The sequence below is a fragment of the Echiichthys vipera genome, assembly GCF_963691815.1.
Source record: "Echiichthys vipera genome assembly, chromosome: 3".
Taxonomy (NCBI): Eukaryota; Metazoa; Chordata; class Actinopteri; order Perciformes; family Trachinidae; genus Echiichthys; species Echiichthys vipera.
Genome location: NC_139828.1, coordinates 4,614,488 through 4,631,784, shown reverse-complemented (window position 1 = coordinate 4,631,784; position 17,297 = coordinate 4,614,488). Strand labels below are relative to the sequence as shown.

The 17,297-nt window shown below is 43.8% G+C and overlaps 1 protein-coding gene across 2 annotated transcripts in view; it reads left to right on the top strand.

Moving 5' to 3' along the window:
• The window catches only part of nos1apa (nitric oxide synthase 1 (neuronal) adaptor protein a), a gene marked incomplete at its 3' end in the record, with an annotated part of 164,172 nt that overhangs the window by 93,059 nt on the left and 53,816 nt on the right, over positions 1-17,297 (top strand). The window lies entirely within an intron of this gene.

Below are 17,297 nucleotides of genomic sequence, written 5' to 3'. Positions count from 1 at the left end.
GCCTTCACTGTACTGTCCCGTGCTAATCAATGTTAGCCATGTTTGGCTGTTAGCGACTCCATCGGATTTCTTTGTTAATGGTTCAAACACGAAAAAAAGGCCCCAATGGCTTATTATATGTATGGTATGAATTGTCACCTAAATTACACTTGAAGGATGTTTTGCATTCCTGACTTCAGTTTGGACGTAAACTGCAACTGGACTGTTTTTATCTACATTAATTTTATCTGTCAGGGAAAGAGAAATATTGATGAACATTAATGTAAATAGGCCAGACTTAGGCTAGAGGCTAGTTTTCATCTTTTGTCCCTGGGCAGGTGTAAAGTGGCATCCTTAACATCAAGACGCAAATTTAAAACAACAATTGCGTATTTAAACACACGGTAAAAGCAGAGCAGAACAAAGTGAAACAGAGCAAAGACAAGAGCATGCAACAGCAAGGGGAAGTTTTGTTTCTGTAGATTCTGTATTAAATTTGATTTACTTTATCTCTACACATGCTTTTTAGTTTTTCGACTTGTCTCCAGATGGTCTTACTTTAACAAAACGTAAGAATAAGAAATGCATGTCTACACAATTCAGTCAGCCTCAATCAGCCTCTGCCGTTCCCCCTGAAATGGAACTTTAACACTATATTAGTTGCTTTAAAAGCCAAACGTGGGAGCACATTAGTTCTGCAGGCCCGTGATTGTGTGTGAAAATGCCCTTTAACCGTTTACAGTGCGGTTCAGAGAAAACAGCACTTACTGGAGAAAATGCCTGTACAGCTGCTGCGGTTGATATATTTACTGTCCTCTCAATTTGAAATTAAGGAAGGTGAATCATGGGTTTTCATCGCCTCCTAGTCTCTTGTCATGCACTACATACTAGGCATTTTAATCCGTTTTTTAAGATCATATAGCTTTTCTCATGCAAAGAAACAATTCATTACATTTTCGACTCGTTCAGCATATTGATCACCTGGGTCCTCAGCGGGATTAAAGGGACTCGGAGGGTACAGAGCTGCGTTATTAAAGAGATTGCATGTTTTTCAGTTTGTGTCTGCATCTGTTTCTTCCTCTCTGGTTCAACGACCTGCTGCTCGAGCTGCAGCTGCTGTAAACTTCTCTCAATTGAATGTAGATGAAGACGGTTGTGTGTGTGTGTGTGTGTGTGTGTGTGTGTGTGTGTGTGTGTGTGTGTGTGTGTGTGTGTGTGTGTGTGTGTGTGTGTGTGTGTGTGTGTGTGTGTGTGTGTGTGTGTGTGTGTGTGTGTGTGTGTGTGTGTGTGTGTGTGTGTGTGTGTGTGTGTGTGTGTGTGTGTGTGTGTGTGTGTGTGTGTGTGTGTGTTACCTTGGTTTGTGTGCAAGTGTGTGTACCAGCAGACCACATTCTCCTGGGTATATCTGGGTGTGGTGGCAGGCTCTGACACACGCACGCACAGGCACACACGCGCACACACGCACACACACACACACACACACACACACACACACACACACACACTGATCAGTATACACAACAGGAAATGGTGATCAATTCGGTCCCTTTCTGTTTGTCCTAGTTTCTACACACTGATTCTCCACCTTATAGACACAGCTGTACTTAATTCATATTTGAGGCTCACCATTTTCATTTCTTGCCAATTCTTCTCAGAAAAATACCTTGAATTTCACCTTTTTCCACAGATTTCATGCTCCAGATGGTATTCCAGCACCTACTGCGGGTGTATTTATTACTTATTTGTGCCTCATTATTGATCTCTTTCATCCGATAATTAAACCAAATAACTGTCCTTATTTATGCTTTCGAATATTCTCCGTTGACCTTTTGAATCGAGCAGTGTGTGGGACTGAGCACCTCCACATAATCAGTGTGCACTCCACAGCTGTGGATACGGATGTGAACTCCGGACAGTCCGACGCATGCATCACACATCAGCGGTAGACACATTCTCACTTATTGGAAATACTCCACTTGGTTGAGGTAGGTCTGGGTATATCATGCAGGAGGCGGGGTAAATGACACCACAGTCACATACCTAGTTTGTAATTTAGTCATAAAAAAACGTATTCTCTTACCATTTCTTCAATGTATCTGACGATCTCACTGAGTTTTCTCAGCAAAGGCACTTCCATATCCCATGTAACCATTTTTTTTGCACAATTGAGAAGTTTTTTTCTGATTTTGCCGTTTCCATTCAGCTTTTCTAACGCAATACTTTATAATGCGCACAAAAAGCTGAATGGGAACATTCACTCATGGGCTCAATTGGACATTTCTACTGGCAGGGAGCTGGCAGAGTCAAGTCTGTTCAGTGTCTGATCCAGCTGATTCAGACATTTGTATTGTGCTGTGGGTTTTCACACATCTGCTCGGCACGGCGGGTTTGCTGCCTCAGCTCCTTACGACCTCACTCTTGTTGTAAAGGAGTTACCCTTCCACTCAACTGAGTGATTAGTTTTCCTAAAAGAGCGATAACAACCTTAAGAGCCACATTCGCCCACAAATGGACACTGTGGAATCGATGTTGAACTTCAACTTGACACCTTTAACATGTCACGCTCCCTGAAGTTCATTCAAAAGAAATGGATTGACTCGGACTGAGATGAGAGAATGTATTACTCTAATGCATTGCATCTGCAATCTTGCAATGCATTAGAGTAATACGGTACATTCTCTCATTTAAGTTTTGCATATTCATTAATAAAGTTGAAAGCTCAGAATGAAATGATGAATGAACGTTTGAGTTGAGGTTATTTTGTCACATACTGTGATTCAATGCCCAAAAGCGTAGGAATGTTCCAGGAGCTCATCACTTTGGGGATTTTGTATTTAGATGGGAATAATCAAATATTCTTCTTGTAGTAAATGTTTTGTTTTTTTTACCCGTCTCCTTGGGAATGTTGCTCATGGGAACCCCTATAGCTTCACTGGCCGTAGGCGAAACAGGCCTAGCTCACTGTTCTCAAAGCAAAGGGAAAGTTTTGGGTTGTGCCTGAGGGAAGGTGAGTGTAGGTAGTTAGTAGTTAGAGTGTGGCACATAATGGCGAGGCAAAGCTCTACTAAACTGTCCCTGAAATATAGAAAACTTATTGTAACTACCCCAATGATAAATTATCACAAATCAACATTTAACTGACAAAACCAGGCTCTCAAGATCCATTAGTGGCACACAGACTTGCTTTAAATCTTGAATTATCCGCTCTACCGCACCGTTGTGACGAAAAGATCTACCGGTCAATCTTCGTTCCTACCCTCACTTGTGGTCGTGAAAGCTGGGTCAGGACCGAAAGAACGAGGTCGCGGGTACAAGCGGCCCAGAAGTGTTTCCTCAGGAGGGGGTCTGGAGTCTCCCTTAGAGAGAGGGGGAGAAGTTCAGCATCCGTGAGGAACTCGGAGTAGAGCCGCTGCTCCTTTGCGTTGAAAGGAGCCAGTTGAGGTGGTTCAGGATCATCTGGTAAGGATGAACCCTGGGCGCCTCCCTAGGGAGGTGTTCCAGGCACGTCCAGCTGGGAGGAGGCCTCGGGAAGACCGAGGACCAGGTGGAGAGATTAGATCTCCACACTGGCCTGGGAACGCCTCAGGATCCCCCAGTTAGAGCTGGTTAATGTGGCCCGGGAAAGGGAAGTTTGGGGTCCCCTGCTAAAGCTGCTGCCCCCGCGACCCGACCCCAGATAAGAGGCTGAAGATGAGATGATATAATTACCTGCGCCAAGGAGGTCCTGCTCTCAGTTCAGTTTGTCCGTCTGTCAGCAGGATGAACTACGGCCAGGATTTTCATGAACCTCGGTGGAAGGGTGTAGCATTGGCCAACAAAGGAGTCACTGGCAGGGGTCTGTGCTCTCTGAGTGCCCTTCTAGTTTATCAAAGCGGCCATAGACATCCCTTGTGCAATGCATTTTGGAGAATAACACTGATTTAAAGTGTGTGGGAGAGCTGGAGGAGCGGAAAAGTGGCACTCGCTGTAACAGAGAGGGAGGGCAGTTTGGGAAGATGTAAAGAAAAGGACACGAAGGAGTGTCAGTAGTTTGTGTACTGAGGTGTGGAGAAGAAGGGAGGAGAAAACTTTAACTTCCCTACAAAAGAGAGTTTTCAGACGTACTCACTTTGAGGTGCCACTTAAAGCTGACGAGGAGTTTGTAAAAAGGATTCTGCTGTCTTTCTGACTTTTGATGCGTCCGAGTTTTGACTTTATCATGGTGTAAATAGCAGTCTTATCCACTCTTTCATTATTCTGCTCATCCTTGACTGACTCAGCTGTCGTTGGGCCCCAACAGATATCTCTGAGTTGGCTCGGCAGATTATTGAAAAGATCAGATTAAAAAAACACATTCAAATACAGATTACCGTGTAGATCGCATGCCTCTGCATCCAAGTTTTTACTATGTTTCTTATCGCTGTGTAGTAAATATGCGAAAACATGCAGATTTTTTAATTTTTATCAACTATTACAGGTTACAAATTGGGTTTACGCTGATCAGAACGCTCCGTTCGTATTCATATGTGATAAAAAGAATCAGAATTAGCACTTCCTCCATCGCTCCCTCTGTCTGGTATCTCATATGTATGAGCCGTGTGCCAGTTTTCATTCTCCTCTTCTGCCTTTTGATTTTCATTTCTGGCAGTTCAAATTATGTTTTATTAGTTTTGTTTTTCTGCCATCCTCTCATCCTCTCATCCTCTCATCCTCTCATCCTCTCATCTTCTCATCCTCTCATCCTCTCATCTTCTCATCCGTCTCATCGCTCTGTAGTTCACTTAAAAGAGACAAAACCCACATGCAGCAAACCCGATAGAGAAGCCATCACACATTTTAGTCGCCAGTCACCTTGTAAGATGCTGTTCATACATAACATGTTGTATTCTTTCTTCAGATTGTATGCATGTGAGCTCCGGAGCTTGAATGTCTCTTGATATTCCTGTTACGTTCAATAGAAGTGGATATATGTCCGTTCTGCAACAGGGACAGTTAACAGCCTCTGTGGGGAAGACGGGAGTATAAAATGGAATAAAACTAAAGAAGGAAAACGAGTATTGAGCGAGAAACGGTACAGATTAAGGCGAGAGATGATCTCACAGCCGCCTGACATCCATAATTAATCTCATTGACTATATTATGGCTGTCTCAAAGCACCAAAGAGCATCTTAGGTGCCTAGGTTTAGAAATGTCTCATCCTTTTAAAATTCATGCACTTTGTTCTTTTCTAAATCACCTGGGTAGCTTAAGTTTTGGGGGAAGTAAGAACTTTTATTCTACATATTTGATTTATTACTATGTTTTATGCTCTCATCTTCACCATTATTAATGAGCATCAATCCAAACTGTTGAGTAAGTGTCAGGTCAGGCATTGACCGATCCACACATTAAATACAGACAGACAGACAATACATATTTTATAAAAAGTGTTTTGACAGACTTACCTACTGGCCCCTGTACCAGCTCCTCTCATAGTAAAGTCCATTCAAGTGGATTACCAAAGTCAATCCCAAAGGAAGGAGCCCATTGGTGCTTTGTTGTGTGTGTAAGGACTCTTCTCATGCTGCTGCAGAGGTTTGCTGTTATTTTCAGCAGCATTAGTGGTTAAAAAAGACGTTTGAATGCCTTCACTGTACTGCCCCGCACTAATCCCTGTTAGCCACATTCGGCTGTTAGCGACTCTCGCGGATATCTCCATTAAAAGTTGTTACACGGAAAAAATTGCCTCTGCGGCTTATTTGATGAGTGTATTTGCTGAAAAAGACCCTGGGGTGATTTAACTTAGGAATTACACTTTAAATAATTGAATCGTGTAGCTCTTCTAGAATTGATCCACTTAATTACAGACATCTCTTTCATGTAAGCCATGTAAGTCTGTGGGGAAAAGTCTTTTTGAGCCCAATGGCAGCAAATCCACTGTCCGGTGCACTTCCTGGGGACCTGATTGCAACAGGCTGCACTTTCAGGGCCCTATTTTGACGATATAGGGTGCATAGTCTCAGGGGTGCAGATCCTATGTCAGGATTGGGGGGGGGGGGGGACCAATGTTTTGTTTTTCTTTGCCAGTATGCAATTCAAATTCGTAGAGACTCGCCATATCATTCAAAAAGTACTGCACAAGGAATCATTTACTGTGCTTGCCTTGTGTAAACAGCCAACATATCACTGCGAACTTAACTGTTATATTAGTGAATCATAACTTTAAGGGTCTCGGGCGTGTAAAGTCTACTCAACCTCAGTTCTTCTCACCAGCTTCCTTTCCTCCCAGCGTATGGGACTACTTGTTCATGATTCATTGATATGGATGAATATCAAAGTATGAAGCCCTAACCAAGTTGTGTAAACTAACTAAGCATGTTTTTACAATACCAGTTATTCTGGTAAACCATCGACCCAACAACTTTATTTCTTCCTGCATTTCAATCCTTTCATTTTAGATGTGAATCTAAAATGTGAAGAATGTCAAGTCTGAAATACATTTGTTCAATTTTGAATAATTGAGTGTATTTTTATTGGGGGGGGGGTATGTTATTCAGAAATAACATGAATTGTCCGCCGTCCTCCCTGGGATCTGCACCCATGCATGGTCTAATGTGCTGCCACCAGCCCAACAACTTGTAATTACCGATATATTTTCAATAGGCCTACATTTTGAAGCCTGTTTTCCTTATTAAACAGAAAACTACAATCATACACCCTCTGAATTCAAATCCCTCTTCTTTATCAAACTAACGATAACTTAATTTTAACTCTTCTTTAAAAACACCTCGTTCAAACTTGACAGAAGCAAAATTAAATCAAATGCAAAACTGTCTTGGTTTGTCTTTCCACCATTTCCACAATCATCAACTCTGGTTTGGAAATCAACCCTTAATTGACCAAGTTAGATAGAAATATGAGCTCTACACTGTTTTTCTTTGCCGTCCCTCCCCGCCGACTGACCGTTAAATTTGCAAAATAAAGCAACCTGCAGCGTACTCAGCCAATCACTGACAGCAAGCGTACGTAAGCTATCATCCAGGAGCTAAAAGGTCGATCATTCATTCATTCATCTTCAACCGCTTATCCCGGGGTCGATCCTGGAGTCGATCCCAGCTGACATCGGGAGTGAGGCGGGGTACACTCTGGACAGGACGCCAGTCTATCACAGGACACAAACAGATACAGACAACCATTCACACCTACGGGCAATTTAGAGTCATCAATGAACCGAACTGGGGGAGGAAACCGGAGCAGACACGGGGAGAACATGCAAACTCCACACAGAAGGGCCCCAGCTGGGATGCGAACCTGGAACCTTCTCGCTGTGAGGCTAACCACTACACCACTGTGTTGCCAGGTTGATTGTTGCATCCCAAAAACATTATTCAGTTAGTTTGTCGCATTCGTTTGCAACAGTTTCTTCCAACTCTGTCGCACGAACCCACACATGCTGAAACATTCCAACGTGAGCAGAGAGAAGCTATGCTGGAGGTCCACGCACACCCCTGAGGCAGAATACCACATACATATTTAACCTGCCCTGATATATGTTGAGGTTTATGTGAGAGAAGGAGAGAGTTTTACTCTGTTTGTCTCAGCCCAGCTCGGTTTATTGTTGGCCAAGAGATATTGATTCAGTGATATATATGTATATAATATGTTCATATATCATATATGCTTTTAGTAAATAATGCATCAGAGGATAGAAATGAAAACTAGTATATAACTTCTCACCTTGACTTTACCCAGTGCAGGAGGAAATGTAATACTGTCTGCTACATAATTAAGTCGTTTTTTTGTATTACTCACAAAATTGCTGAAGCTCTGCAAAATTAATATCAGGAGTTTTCTTTATGTGGGCATGCAGAGGTGGAGCTGACACAACAGTTTTTCTGATAATGGACCTCTCTACCTTTTCACCCTGCCTTTTATAGTCACTTTTAATCAACATAATGCCTGATCAGTATGCTGCGTAATTGACCCCGGTTTATCTTGTCTCTTCTGGAAAAGAGTTAATGTTCGCTGAGGCCGACTCGTGTGTTCAAATATGCAGGGAAACGAACAGGCTTGTTTTTGTAAAGCACTACAGTGTTTCTCCTTCTGCTGAACTGTTGAGTGGTTTAAAGTGTTCGGTCAAAAGGCTTTTGTGTAACTTCTTTTTTGTTTAAAGTGACACCCCACTCTAAGTCTACAGCTGAAGTCTGTTGCAGCCATGAGCCAAGACACACTGCACAAATTAAAAATGTTTTCTAATGTGACTGTCAAAGAGGAAGACATACGTCAGGCTCAGTAATCATACACACATTGACGTCTTACTGACAGGATGATTGGTTCTGCCTGTCCAAACCCATTCAAACAGTGAATAACACTGAAGACTGTCAGGAGTCAGGAGTCAGTGATAGACCGTAGAGTTCCTCCTCGAAATCAAAACTGAGACTAATGCTGCTGAAAATAACACCAAACCTCTGCAGCAGCATGAGAAGAGTCCCTACACACACAACAAAGCACCAACAACGTAGTTAGTGAACCCGGAGTTTATTAAAAGAGTGTTTTAAAGACTTACCTACTGGCCCCTGTACCAGCTCCTCTCATAGTAAAGTCCATTCAAGTGGATTACCAAAGTTAATCCCAAAGGAAGGAGCCCATTGCTGCTTTGTTTTGTGTGTAGGGACTCTTCTCATGCTGCTGCAGAGGTTTGCTGTTCGGCTGTTAGCGACTCTCGCAGATTTCTCCATTAAAAGTTGTTACACAGAAAAAACTGCCTCTGTAGCTTATTTGATGAATGTATTTGCTGAAAAACACCCTGGGGTGATTTAACTTAGGAATTACACTTTAAATAATTGAATCGTGTAGCTCTTCTAGAATTGATCCACTGAATTACAGACGTCTCTTTCATGTAAGCCATGTAAGTCTGTGGGAAAAAGTCTTTTTGAGCCCAATGGCATCACGTTACGGACCTCGTAGCAGCAAATCCACTGTCCGGTGCACTTCCTGGGGACCTGATTGCAACCCATACGTCCAAAGGGAGAGAAACAAGGGTAAAAAATCTCTATTTGCATGAGATGGTGAATGGAGAGATGAGGTCAACGCAGACTGTGTGCATTATTTATGTTACAAACCTACCCAGACTGAAACAATTAGTCCAGCGGTATCTGTATTCCCGCTGCATCCTGACGAGCGCTTCCAGTTCGTCCATCTTATTTGCCAGGGACCTTACGTTTCCAGTAATAACTGCCGGGATGCAGGGTTTAAACTTCCTCCTCCGTTTAGCTCCCGCTCTGCAGCCTCGCCGTCTCCTCCTTGGCTCCTTCAGTACTGTAGGTCTCTCCCCAACGAAGGGTGTTTGGGGCCCCAGGGCGATCAGCTGGTCGCGACTGTAAACAATGCTGGCTGTAGGGCAGGCACGGCTTCAAGTAACCAGGAGAGACCAAAGCACGAAAAAACTAACTAAGAGATCTCCAAACCGTTGGATAAACATCTTGATGTGTGGACAGTGTGTATCCACAGCGCAGGGTACACATAATAAATAAAGAAATACGATAAAAACACGATAAAAACTTAATAAAAACTACAAAGTACCGGGAGCTGCTACAATAGGCTGCCACTAGAACGGCGCCATCTTGATGATCAGTTTCAGCAAAATAAGATGCTTTCTCAATAAAGCGAGATCCTCCGTCCCCGAGTTTTCAACAAACTCAGAAGTAAACAATGGTTTGATGACACGCAGAGCTTGTTCAAACCTAACGGAGAAGGCAGCTGTGGCTTCTTATAATAGTCTTTGGGTCCCAACAGGTTCCAACACATAAGAATAAGAACACAGCGGACATACTGTAGTCAGCTCACACAGTCAGCAACGTACACGTCAAGAATATGTTAAGCTGTAAAGTTGAGATTCGCTTCACAGTGTGGAAGAACAATGGACCCCTATTAAAAAGTTAATTGCCACGGGTGTAATTTAAACTAACTTCGCAGAGAGGGTGCGTCATGGCCCTTTGGCTTCATATTAGAGTGCTTGAACCAATTAACCCAAGAGGCAGAGAATGCTGTAATGGTCAAAAGATCCATCTTTTAAAGGCTGCTTATTGAAACAAAAACCTCTCCCCCGAACTGAGGCATTCTTACAAATGTCTCTAATTGGCATTATTAGGTCGGTCTAATTGGCTATTAGAGTTTAAACACACCTTCAATATAATTGAGACATCAAAATCCACCTTTCCATCCAGCTTTGTTCAGTCAAACAGAGGAGACACAATTAAGTATTTAACTCTGGTAAAATCTCCAACACCACCGCCATAATTTCACCACATTTTCAGAGATTATAGAACATATTAATGATTCATTTGTGGTGTACAAAATAATTCACTTGTAGGCAGAAACGGGCTGAAATGGTGCCTTTGCAGACATTGTTTCCAGGGCGACACTGCATTTATCCCACACATTCATTACTGAGGCTGATACTGGAGCTTTTAGAGACATCCACTAACAGGATGTTAAACGCTGGGAGATCATATTAATGTGGATGCGTTTGGGTTTTATTCCCGAACATGAAGCACAGTACGTGTCCAGGTACAGTTTATATTGATTCCCCTGTAAGTGTGCGACTGCCGAGGCTGTGTGTGTGTGTGGTGCATTGCCTCTTAGCCTTCTGATTTATAGCATTTGTGTTACACAGTCAGCGCTAAATCAAAGGAAAAATGACAGAGGCCTTCTAAAACAAGCCCACTTCATTACTCAGACATCACATCACAGCCCCCCGCGTGATAGACTCAGCCTGTTAACAAGAAGGGCTTATTAGCTGTGTGTGTGTGTGTGTGTGTGTGTGTGTGTGTGTGTGTGTGTGTGTGTGTGTGTGTGTGTGTGTGTGTGTGTGTGTGTGTGTGTGTGTGTGTGTGTGTGTGTGTGTGTGTGTGTGTGTGTGTGTGTGTGTGTGTGTGTGTGTGTGTGTGTGTGTGTGTGTGTGTGTGTGTGTGTGTGTGTGAACTGACTGTGTGTGTGCGTGTAAGCCTGCATCTGTGTGTGTGTGCGTGTAAGCCTGCATCTGTGTGTGTGTGTGCGTGTAAGCCTGCATCTGTGTGTGTGTGCGTGTAAGCCTGCATCTGTGTGCGTGTGTGCGTGTAAGCCTGCATCTGTGTGTGCGCCGACCACATTAAACTGACAGTGTATATGTGTGTTAGTGTGTGCGTGTGTGTGCAGTCTATATGTATGCAGTGTGTGTTGTTGATGACAGTCGCTGATCAGTAGAAGACGTTGAGAGTGTTTATGTGTGTTGATTGCAAAGTGTGTGTGCCTGTGTGTCTGTGTGTGTGTGTGTGCGTGCGTGTGTGTTTGCGTGTGTGTGCATGCAGTCATTGAGAGTTTTTCCTGTCAAAAGTAAATGAATGCCGGACGAATAGCTGCGTTTCCTGCATGTTTATTGGTGCACATGCGTGCCGTGCGTCTGGCACAGTTCCTGGTTATATTCTGACGAGGCTGCAGCAGGTTAAATGTGAATGAATGGGAGTGATCTTTGTCAAAGTCTTAATGCACCGCTGAACTTTAAGTCACCGGATGAGTCATGAACCAGCTGCCCTGCTCCCTTTTCTCTCTCCCTCTCTCTCCATATTCACTTGTAATCCTACACACACACACACACACACACTTACTTTCTTTCTGCCTGTCATTTACTTTGAGTGTCCATCTCTCTATTTCACTCACTCTCTCTCTAGGCTTTCAAACTCTCTCTCTCTGTCGCTGCCCTGTGCACAAAACTCTACAGTCTTTAGAGCTCCTGTCACTAACGATCAATTCATTAGGCGCTGTTTGTCTTAAGATTAATCTTTAAATAAAAGCAAGAGAAAACTTTGAACATTGTACATGCGGGGTGAAAACGGCAACAGGACAGACCTTTACCGTAAAATCAATCCCTGTCGGTGTCGGGGGGGGGGCGGCGATCCCAGCTGACACGCCATCTGTGAGGAACTCAGAGTAGAGCCGCTGCTCCTTTGCGTTGAAAGGAGCCAGTTGAGGTGGTTCGGGCATCTAGTAAGGATGCAACCTGGGCACCTCCCTAGGGAGGTGTTCCAGGCACGTCCAGCTGGGAGGAGGCCTCGGAGAAGACCCAGGACTAGGTGGAGAGATTATATCTCCACTTTGGCCTGGGAACGCCTCAGGATCCCCCAGTTAGAGCTGGTTAATGTGGCCCGGGAAAGGGAAGTTTGGGGTCCCCTGCTGGAGCTGCTGCCCCGCGACCCGACCCCGGATAAGAGGATGAAGATGAGATGAGATGAGATGAAAGTCTTCCCCGAGTGTTAGAGACTAAACTTCAGAGCGTAAACTGTCCCCAGCAGCATTGAAACCTCCCAGGACCTGACCTCAGCGTCCTGCTTTGCTTGTTAGCTACAAACAGAGTTATCGGGAGCTATAGGAAATCTCCAGCACCTTTACAGGTGACGTTTCACTCTGATCTATTGAGCTGCTGGTGGAGAAACTTTCTCTGCGTCTTTCCCCTGTACGACTGTTAAATGTTGCTGCAGGCTGAGTCGAGACGGAGGCGTATTTTGATCCTGACGATGCAAAACCAATCAAAGTTGATGTTTCCGAGAGTGTTCCAAGTGTAGGTTTTAATTTAATTCTTATCTCATTTTTAATTTGACCCCCAAATGTCTCTGATTATCTAGATAATCTCAAATTAAAATGGACTACTATTGATCCCCGGTGCTCCAGAGTTTGTAAATATTTTGTATTCAGCAGAAAAGTTATGACTCTTGTCTCGCTCCTTGCACTATTTATGATCCATCTCTCCTCGTAAGACGACTGCTGTTAATCTACAATATCTGTGTGGGGATCAGTGTACCTGCTGTGTTACTGCTGACTCATTTCTGCCAGCGGACTAAACAGCTGCATCATTATTTCAACTGGCTTTGATGGATGAATGTATTTATTTTGTTCAGCTGTTTATTTTTGTTCTAAGACCGCTAAGATAGTAGAAAAGTGGCATTTTAAGATATTTTTTCTGGCCTTTTCATGCCTTTATTGAGATACCTAGAACAGCTGAAGGTCGACGGGGGGCGGCTGTGGCTCAGAGCGGGTCGCCCAATGTTCAAAGGGCCAGCGGTTCGATCCCTGCCCTGCCACTTGTGTCCTGGCCATTGTGTCCTTTTTTGGTGGTCTGAGGGGCTGTAGGCGCTGAATGGCAGCCACACTTCCATCAGTCCGCCCCTATCATGGTTTACGGTGTGACTGTAAAGCACTTTGAGTTCTTTGAAAAGCGCTTTATAACTCCACTCCATTATTAAATGGAGGAGAGAGGGAGGGGAAGGGCGCAGACTGGAGTCGAACCCGGGCCGCTGCAACAAGGACTTTCAGCCTCCGTACAAGGGGCGCCTGCTCTAACAACTGAGCCACCGCCCCCTGTGGAGTGTAACTTTAACATTTTTTGTTGGAGGCGGTAGTGGAGAAATAACTCTCCAAAGTTAGGCTAAATTTTGGCAAGAGTAAAAACTGGCATGTCCATTTTCAGAAGTGGTCCCTTGACCTCTGACCTTAAGATAACTGAATGAAAATGGGTTCTATGGGTACCCACAAGTCTCCTCTTTCCAGACATGCTCACTTTGTGAGAATCTCAAATAAATACAAGATGAGGAGTTTCCCTGGTGGCAATGATTGTAGTCTGATTTATTTGGCGTTTCACCATCTTTGGAGGCTTTCATGTCTTGCCTGCCTCTAATTCTGAGATCTGATCTATTTGACGCATCTCCACCTGGATGTTTGGGTACGGTTCCAGATAGAGACGTTTGACGGAGTAGTATCTGAGCTGTCATCTCCCCCGTGCCCCTTGGGGATTTGTCAGCTAAGCCAGTCAGCTAACCTCACTTTTTTACTCACTCTTGGCTTCAAGTTTCACTCGTCTGGCAGCATGTAATGCTTCTTTTTATCATCTCCAATGCCTACATGTTGTGAATAAAAAACAGTTCTCTTAGGCAACAATTGGCAGAACATAAGACCTTTTCCCCCTCAGCTTTAGATTTCAAAGAGAGAAATCTGTAGGGACATTGATTTTTATCACAGGGGCTGGGATTGGGGGCGGGTGTGAGGGGAGAGGAAAAAGTTGTAAAGGGAGACAACTTAAAGGTTTGTGCTAAGTGCTGCCGGATGGGAGCGGTCATTTTTCTTCCAGTAGATGACACGGTTTGATAAAGGAGACCCTGTTAGCCCTCTGTTGTTGACATGGACACATGCAGAGATGTTTCTGCCACCCTCACTAAGCTGCAGATCACCGCCTCGTCTCACTTTAATCCGTTGTGCATAATGTCGACGTGTATTTTCCAGCAAGTTCTGTGTAAAGTGCAATGACACAACAGCATCCGCATTTTGTTCTGTTCTGCTCATCAGCTGTGGGGATGACTCACATAGGGATGAGTAAAGCTGCTGTTGATGCTAACTCACGCCCACATGTGCTCCACAATAAACAGTTTAATGTATGAGTGGCCTTCACCGTGAAGCTGTACATATGGACAAAATACTGACATGTTTGCTTACTTAAAGGCTGAATATGGAGAATAAGCTGAACACCGCCATCTAGTGTCTCAACATCTTAGTCGCAAGAACAAAAAATAATTCCAGCAGACGGGTTGCCAGGTTGGTCGGACCCGGCCCAGTAGCCTACAGGAGACCAGAGTCTGTTTGAACCCATCCCCTCCGGCAAATCGCACCATAAAAACAATTATTAGAGGAGTTTGACTGACAGTTACCATTAGCTGTTAGCGTAAGCCATTACAGCTAAGTAAAGATGAAAGTGATGTTACCGATCAAGGAGAAACTTAGCCATTTAGGCATGCGTTTTAATGCCATTTACGTCCTTTATCTCAGTCCATGGAGTGAATGCCTGGCCTGTACTGACTCTGGTTGTTGCCCGTCTCCGCTCACTCAGCTGCTGGGACAAATAACGCAGCTGCAGGATTGGCAACCTCCATTTCACCCAGTGCCAGCCTACAGTAGCTGCACCCAACAACAGTCAACCCTGGCAACCCAAATGCTGCTATTACCTAATGTAAAAAGAACGTGACAGGAAGTCATTGTCAAACTTAATATATTTATTCAGACTACATATATTTTTATGGAAAAGCAATACTTTCATTCTGTACCCCTCAAAACGCCCAATGGGTGTGTTATTATTATTTGTTTTAAATATACATAGCTTTTAATAAAGATTCTACATATTCAACCTTTGACCAAAATGTGAGGAACATTATATGGAAGAAATAAATCAATGATATGAAGTCTGTAGTCGATTGAAATTCTACCTGTGTGCAGTATGATGTGTTCTTCTACGTTCCTACTTCTCTGCTCCATAACATCATATTAGAGTCCTCACCTATCGTCCCACCATCATCGTCATTATAGTGCTGGAGATGTGGTTCTGCACAGTTGAAATCTTGCATGTGTAATTAGTTTTTCTGAAATTGATAACTGGCTTTTACGAACAAACGTTGTTAATATTTCAAGTGATTGTGAGTAAACAAACCACTGCTAATGCAATCACTTAAGCGTCTCTGGGAAATTAAAGCCAATTTAATCCATCCATAGCAAATTGACTTGTTGGACCTGGTGTGCGTGTGTGCGTGTGTGTGTGTGTGCGTGCGTGCGTGTGTGTGTGTGTGTGTGTGTGTGTGTGTGTGTGTGTGTGTGTGTGTGTGTGTGTGTGTGTGTGTGTGTGTGTGTGTGTGTGTGTGTGTGTGTGTGTGTGTGTGTGTGTGTGTGTGTGTGTGTGTGTGTGTGTGTGTGTGTGTGTGTGTGTGTGTGTGTGTGTGTGTGTGTGTGTGTGTGTGTTCATATGTCTATGTGTGTGTGTGTGTCACTGCAGATATCTGTGTGTGGTATTTTGACAGTGTGCTAAGCGGGGTTGACAAAGACACCGCCTCATCCAGTCTGGCTTTTACAGAAAAGGCCAAAACAAATACCACAGAAATGGAAATGTCACAGTGTATAAATGAGAGTCCTGGATTCTACTACACAAAACATACACACAAATATGTGAATACATTATATTCAGTCCAATTAGTATAAAAAAAAACAACAACATGCAATGAAACACAAGCAGAACCACATTTCCACAGACAATATTTGCATAATCTTCACCTAATTTCTTGCTCTTGTCTCATTGTGATAAATTACCCCAAATACACCAGCGGGCCCATTAATACGTTGCTAATTTCCCAGTTAGTTCTGCTTTGTTTTGTTCTAGCACAGTTTACAATGAGCACGGCTACGGTAGTCATAAACAACAGTGCATGTTTATGTAAAAAATGCACATAAACATTTTGAACAAAACTATGCTGGATTAGAAGTCCCCGTGGAGCCGAAGGCCGAGGAGAGAAAAATGTGTTTTTAAAGCACACTGTCCTTCCGGACCGCGACCCGGGCTTTAGGGTACTTGTCCCCCCTCCCTCTCCCCCCTGCGCCCCAGCCCCGTTTGTACTCACACTGCCAGGGCCGGCCAATGCTTCTTGCTGTCCATACGCCATCACGCCGTAACACGTCACACGCATTGATGTGTGTGGCTTTGTTTACAAATCTTTCCGTAGACCTCGGAGTTTTTGTGCGTCTTGTCGACTGTTTTTGAATATTTTCAACCGACCAAATCTGCAGTAAACACTCCACCTCCGCATCACACCAACGTGAACCTTTCACCGCCATTGTTGTTGTTGTTAAATGTCCACGCATGGTCCGTCCTTCTATTTACATGTCCGAACAGGCGGACATAACGCTACTGCCGTAGGGCTCGTGCTCGTGCTCGCACACGTGCGCACGCTCGTGCTCGTACATGTGCAAACGGCTCCGCTAAAGGACACCTCTTTCAAGCGGGCCGTGAACGGCCCGCTGGCCGCAGTTGTGCGCGGAGCGGGTGCACTCACACTGCTTAAAGGTACTAGGCTTTAGCTGAAAAACCGGGTTTGGCCCCGGCCAGAAGGACAGTGTGAGTACGCTCTTAAACCTCTCCATGGACCCCGTGTGTCTAACATGTAATGGATCAAGCTGTTCCAGAGTGTGGGAGCAGACACAGAGAAGGCCCGGTCGCCCTTGGTCTTCCAGCAACAACTCACTGGTGACCGTAGATCTCTGGCTGGAGTACGGACTTGTATGAGTTCCCCCAGATATAGATATATCTATATATATTTATATATATATATATATATATATATATATATATAAAATAGAGCAAATAAAATAGGAAAAGTAAATAATTAGTACAACAGTATAAAAAATAAATGAACTAAATAAAAACAGAGTTATCAATTAATGTCACATTTAATCAGTTAATTAACACCGACTGTGTATTTATTTTTATTTTTAATAATATTTGGTACATTTAATGACAT